A 7157-nucleotide genomic window follows, 5' to 3' on the forward strand; every position below is an offset into this window, starting at 1 on the left:
GGTAGCTGAGTGGCAGAGCCAGGCCTTGAGCCCAGGTTTTCAGATTCCAAGGAAAATTACTCTAAATCTTTCCATGATATAACCACCATGATTTTAAACAAACTAATACAGAGAAGCCCCTGACTGGCAGAAAGGTTTATTGCAATTGGCACCGGGGGGCCAGAAGGTCAAAAGGCTTCGAGACGATGCATGCCTCTCCCCAGAGCCAGGCTGCTATCCACTCCCTCACGGGGAGGCTACGTGGCTTTACTATGTACAAGCCATATGACCTTGAGACAGTGATGTGCTGCCTCATTTTCTTTATCTGCATGGTATAAATCAATAATAACACACACTTCAAAGGGGTATTGTGAGGTTAAGTGAAATGATTTATCTATAAGGACTTAGCATATAATTCATGTCGAAAAACATTAGCTACTATTTACTAATAACAGTAACAACATAATTTCTTTGTTCTTTGTGCTTATACTCCCATCGGTCTGGCCAAATCTTTAAAACATACTGTCTTGCTTGCCTTTAAATTCCCAGTTTACAGCCTGGCACTTGTAGGCACTCAAAGGGAATGAATGAGGCAACGAGACATTGAGATCTTCTGAGAAGTAGGACTATCACTAACAGTGAGTTCAGGCACAGACCAGCTCGACAAGGCAGGTAATATCAAGGCCTCTAAATGCATGCTCATTGATTGTGTGTCCTTTCCCTCTTGGCTGTATGCTTTGTGACAACAAAGATCCCCCGTTTACAGTTGTGTCTCCACATCTAGAAGAGAGCTTGGAACACATGGACCCTCCATCAATAGTTATCGAAGAAATGAACGACCTACAGGTATATTTCCAACTTTCTTCTCTCCAGAGACCCTGACTGGCTTGATTTTCTGGTTTTCTTTCTGTGCTGGGGAGGAAGAGGGCATGGAGCTAAACTTCCTTTTCTCTCCTAGCACGACAGTGTGCTGCAGGTGCATTTTTGCAGATTAAGCTTGAGTCTCAATGTCAGGCAAGCCAGAAGTGCACCACAGAGAGCCAGTGAGCAGTCATCTAGAGTCACAGTGTTGTGGCTATGCTGAGGGCAGGTGAGAATTTGGCCACTGAGCTGTAACAGTAGGGCAGAAATTAGAGGGTATTATGTTTTTCTTTTGGTTTATTGCTTTTGTAAGAAGTAGCACATGAACTCAGAGATTTATAATGATAATGTAAAAATCACTACATATCCTGCAATCCTGAGGCAATCACTGTTAATGTTATGTTGCACATCCTGCAGGAATTTCTCTATGTCTGTGCATGTGCACACCTACGTGTGTGCATGTGTTAGGTTACATTCAGCTACAAATGACAGACAAGCAAAATACCAATGATGTGAAAATGATAGCAGCTGATTTGTCTCTCACATAGAAGTCTGGGCAAGTTGCTAGAAATTGTCAAGGTTTTCCGGAGTGTCGGTCACCCAGGCTCATTCCATCTTGGAGCTTTGTTGTATGTGGCTTCCACCTTGTGGTCTAATGAACAGCATTTGCATTCTAGAAAACGGAGAGGAAAGAACAAAAAAGAGAAAGAGATTGAGAGAGAGAGGCCGAGGGAATGCATAATATTTCTGCTTATATACCATTGGGCTGAATTAAGTGATAGGGCCATACCCAGCTGCAAGGAACATTGGGAAATGTAGTCCTTTTTCAGGCAGCCATGTGCCTAGCCAAAAATCTGATTACCATGAAAGTAGGGAGAAATGGATATATCCATGGTTATCCAGTATCTGGCAGTCTCTGTCACAGTGTTAGTGCAATATTATAAAACTAGATGACAAAGACAGTGTAACATAGATTATAAGATCTAGAGATAATTATGGATTAAAATCTGGCTGAGCTACTTATTCTTCAGTTTACTTGTCTGTAAATTGAAGATTATAATAGAATAAACCTATTCCATAGGACCATCGTGAGGATTCAATGAGCTAATGAATGTTAGCATGGAGCCTGACAGTAAGCTCTCAGTAAAGTGAGCCATTAATCTTCTGCTTTTTCTTTATTTAACATTCACCAACATAGCATGGATAAGGTGCTATGTCATCATCTGTAAATCTATTTATGTGATCCTTTGTAAGGACTGCATAGAATTCTGTTATGCTGAGAGAACTTAATTTATTTAACTAGTCCTCCATTTATCACCACCGTAGGTTGTTCTTACTATCTTCTCATTATCAACAATCCTTGCATCAACATTGTTTTGTACTTGCATGATTATCTCTTCAGGGCAAATTCCTAAATGTAGGATAGCTGGGCCAAACTTATGCATATTTTGCATGTAATGACATATTACCAAACATGTGTATTATTAATAGCAAGTGTGTAAGGATATTGGAACATTCTATTATAACCACATTTTTTGAGCACTTGCTATATGTTGAGCCTTGGGCTAGTTGCTACAAAGAGTCCAGAGATAAATAAAACACGAACTGCAATCGGGGAGGAAATAACCAATCAGGATTTGCGAATACAGAATTCAGGCAGCTATGAGTGTTGATGACCTGGGGCTTGAGCTAGGGTGAGAGTCTGAGAAGGTCTCCATGAGGAAGTGCTATTCCACCTGAAACCTGAGGCCCAAGTGTGGGTGTGGTGGTAAGAGGAAGGATTGGAGAAGGAAAGCATATTCTAGGGGAGAAGGAATATGTGTGACAAGTATAATGTAGTGGAGCCAGTGTCTAGGTCCAAGTCATGGCTCTGCCACCTATTACCTGGAAATAATCTCTTTATGCCTCAGCTTCCTTATATTTACAATGGGGATGATAGTAATAAGGGTTATTATGAAGACTGAATAAGTTAATGCCCAGAAGTACTTAAAAGAACTTCTGGCAGGTAGCCACTGTGTCAGCTAATATTAATACTTTCATCTTCCTGCCCTTGCTCAAAAGTCTTAACTAAAGACTGAGAGTTCATTCAACGGTCAGCATCAAAACCCCCTATTCATTTTCCCCCAAGGGTTTCCTCTTTCATTCATTTGACAAGTATCACCGAACACCTCCTAGGGAGATGGTGTAAACAAAGTACTACCAGACCTAGGCTTCAAAAACTGTCTGGTGGTGGGAGACATTTCAAATTAAAAACCCTACACAAACAGAAGCTCATTTAGCTACAAACCAGTCCATGCAGTGTAGAGAAGCACTGGATGATCCATGAGAACCTATCAGGGGCATGTCCAGCAAGGACATGACAAAGAAAATGACGAAGCCAAGACCTGGGGGATTAGGAGGCTTCTGTTAAGTGAAGGGGGTTGGGGAGAGAGTAGACCAGAAAGAGGAAGCAGCTTATGGAAAAACTCTGAGGAAGGAATGTCTAGCACATCAGTGGAAATGAAAGAAGGCTGTGAGAGCAATGGGGTAAGGGAGTGAGGGGAAAGGCATGCGTGAAGTGCAGAAGTAGATAGACAAAGGCTAGATCACTTGGGGTCTCTAGCTTAGAGACGATCTTCAGAGTCTTAAGGTGAGCATGGAGACTGAGTTTTATCGTGAACACCTCTGCAGCTCCTCCAAGGTCTTTGTTCTTGCCAACGAAAAGATACCTCCCATCCAGTCACTAGTTCCTCAGAACTTTCTTGCACTCGGCTCCCTAATAATCCTGAGACTCAGCAGAAACGTTCTCCACACCAGCATTTTTTTCAGGAAAGAAACTATTTATTGAACTCCTATGATGGGCCAAGGGATGCCCTGAGCCTTTTACCCATCTTACCTCATTTACTGCCCAACAATCTATGAGATAAGTAGTATTACCTTCTTTTGAATAAATAAGAAAATGGAGACTCAGAGAGCATAAGCAACTTGCCAACGGTCACGCAGCTATCAAAGAGTAGAATCAGTTCTGTGAGTGCAAAGTCCTGATCATTTACTCCATATTGTTCAGACCATGGAGCAGGCATGGTCCGTTTCACATGGGCTTGTTAGGATCTCAGGAAGCCACTTCACTGTGCAGTGGGATATAGTTTCAGGCAGTGGAGAGCTGAAAATTACAGAAACCTTTCTTCAACCCAGTGTCAAGTTCATTAAGCTGTAGGGAGCTCTTAATATCATCAGCATTTCAAGGCAGCGCTCTACGCTCCATGAATAAAGAAAAGAACTAATACCCATCCCTAAAAAGGTGAATGAAAGCCTTTGCTAACTATATACTGTAGATAAGCATCTTCCCCATTTGGCTGCAATTACCTTGGTCCCAAGTTACATCATTGCTAGTGAAATGATTAACAAAATAATGGTAATGATACTGATGGTAAATTAAATGGAAATAAAAGGAGCTCAGTGTACTGTTCAATTTCCCACTTGGGGACTACTCCTAAGTTGTGTTCTTCAGCTTCCCACTGGGAATTTCCACATGTAAATAAATATGCCTGATTGAAATGGCAAATGTAGACCTCTATACATATGTGGCTAACACTGAAATCTAAGCTTGAGATTGCTTCTCTCTCATCTAGGAAGAGTTCCCAAGGCTAATGTCAGTGAGATGGATTTTCCCTCTCAAAATGTTCCAGTGCATTATGTAAATAGAGACAAACACCTTATGGACTGACCTCTGCCACAGAATTTGGCATCCTCCTGCCCTAACCAAACCAAGCGGAAAATTGGATTTAAAGGAAAAGAATCAGGACTTCATTGCAACCCAGATGCTTTGTGGCTGGGTTCTCGCCACCACAAATCAACTGAGCCCCACCAAGAGAAATTACCAACAAATGTGACAAAGAATGGACATGACAGTTGGGGCTCAGTTCATGTCATCAGCAGGTTCCTATTTTGTCAGAAGCCCTTTTTTATGGTTTTAGCCGTAATCGTTAGTTTTTCTAATAGGATGCCCTATAAGAAGAGTGAGAGCCCTGAGTTTAAAATCCAGCTCTGACTCTTACTAACTGTGATTTTGGACATGTTACTTAAAAAGCTTTCTGAGAATCAATTTTCTCATCTTTAAGCATGTTAATAGTACCTATTTACAATGTGGCTTTGAGAATTAAAAGAGAATGTGTGTTGCACATTGCCTGACCCAGACGAATAGATCAGGAAATGGGATCTGTTCTTATCATTATTAATCTCAAATTAAAGGTTATTTCATTTCAGGATGAATATGAATTTGGTTTTGGACTCTGATTTTTTTAACATGACTTCAGGCCCTCTATGGTCCTGAAGTTATATCGATTTCGGGTTGTACAAAAGTAAGCTGTTTTTTAAAAAATTACTTACCTGACATTTATTAGCAATATAATTTGGAGCAAATCCTACCTTTACTAGGTCTTAGCTTCCTTTTTGATTTAAATGAAAACGACAGAATTAAAGGTGTAAGACTCTTAGAAGAAAACATTGGAGTAAATTTTGATGACCTTGGATTAGGCAATGATTTCCTAGATATGACAAAATGTATATAAGTGGTAAAAGAGATGCTTTACAAGTTGAACTTCTCAAATTTTGTGCTTCAAAGGGCATCAGCAAAAAAGTGAAAAGACAACCCACAGAATAATAGAAAATATTTGCAAATCATATATATCAAATGAGACTTGAATCCAGCATATATAAGAACACTTACAACTCAACAACAGAAAGACAAACAATCCAATTTAAAAATGGGCAAAAGATTTGAATAGACTTCTCTTTGAAGAAGATACAAAAGTGGCCAATACCCACATGAAAAGATGCTCAACATCATTAGCCATCAGGGAAATACAAATCAAAACCATAATGAGATAGCACTTCACATCCACCAGAATGACTGTAATAAAAAAGACAGACAATAACAGGTGTTGGTGAAGATGTGGAGAAATTAGAAGCTTCATACATTGCTGGTGTAAATGTAGAATAGCGCAGCCACTTTTGGTAAACAGTCTAGCAGTTCCTCAAAGAATAAACATAGTTACTATAGTTACCCAGCAGTTACCCAGCTGCATAGTTACCCAGCAGTTCCACTCCCAGTACCTAAGAGAAATGAAAACATACATCCACAGAAAAACTTGTACATGAATATTCATGGTAGCATTATTCATAATAGCCAAAAAGTAGAAATAACCCAAATGTCCATTGACTGATGACAAACATTGAAAACATTAGGCTAAGTGAAAAGAGCCAGTCACAAAAGACTACATATTACTTTATTCCATTTTTATGAAATGTTCAGAAGACGCATATCCACAAAGACAGAAAGTAGATTAGTAGTTGCCTAAAGCTGGGAAGAGAAGGCTCAGGAAAAATGGAAAATGACTACTTATGCGTACAGGTAATTGTTTTTTTGGGGGGGCGGGGGGAAGGGGGGTAAAAATGACTTAAAATTAGATTATGGTGATAGTTGGTCAACTCTACATAATGTGAAAAACTTGAATTTTACGCTTAAAGAGTTAGATTGAGCAAGATGCTATATGTGGATCTTGCTCAATTTAACATTTTTTGGAATAGAAGCACGTCTTGAAATGGAGCTTGGCCCTACAGAAAAAGAATGACCCTGTTCATGTTAGTGCCTGATGAAGGAAGAGGAGTTGGGTCACTTAGCCTGTGTATAATGACAAAATCCCACTACCCTACTATAAAAATTAGCTAATTCACAAGTTAGCTGCTGCATATGAAAATTAGTGGTCAAGCACTTAATAACCACTAATGTTTGATGGGATACTTATCATGTGCCTAGTCCCATTCTAAGCACTTTCCATGGATCTCATTTAATCCTCATAACAGCTTTATGAGGCTTCAGATGAGAAACTGAGGATCAGAAGGTTACAAACATAGGAAGTCAGGGGGTCAGATGTAAATGTATACAGCTTGACTCCAAGGCCTACGGCCATAACCTCTTCCTGTCCTGCTTAGCTTTCTCTATACTCCATTGCTTTCTCTATACATCTACCTGGGTACAAGGAAAGTGTGTGCTTAATCAGCAGTGAGCAAATAACTGAGTTAAAAATATCCCTTATATCACTTCTTGCTCTAATTCTTAAAAGCAGGGGGTATGATCATTTCATTTTTTTAAAGCCCTGAATTCAGCTTTCCTTGATGCTCAGACAGGCACTGCAATTTGCTTGCAAGGCATATACTCCCGGCTTCCCAGGGCTCGATGTGTGCCTCATATCTAAACCAGGCTGACTGTTCTTTTCTCCTCTTCCTTTGCAAATGCCTATAACCCAGCAGCTTCCCAGCGGGCTCCTGGCGCTCCA

General features: G+C 40.1%; 1 long non-coding RNA gene across 1 annotated transcript in view; it reads left to right on the forward strand.

Annotated features, from left to right (window-relative positions):
- Positions 1 to 1240, forward strand: part of LOC111730567 — a 4646-nt gene extending 3406 nt beyond the window's left edge. Inside the window, exons 2-3 of the long non-coding RNA XR_002776744.1 lie at positions 529 to 651; positions 746 to 1240. This is a non-coding gene — a long non-coding RNA (uncharacterized LOC111730567). The remainder of the gene's footprint in view (positions 1 to 528; positions 652 to 745) is intronic.
- The last annotated feature ends 5917 nt before the right edge of the window (positions 1241 to 7157 follow it).

Source organism: Pteropus vampyrus, unplaced genomic scaffold (genome assembly GCF_000151845.1).
Source record: "Pteropus vampyrus isolate Shadow unplaced genomic scaffold, Pvam_2.0 Scaffold321, whole genome shotgun sequence".
NCBI classification, from domain to species: Eukaryota; Metazoa; Chordata; class Mammalia; order Chiroptera; family Pteropodidae; genus Pteropus; species Pteropus vampyrus.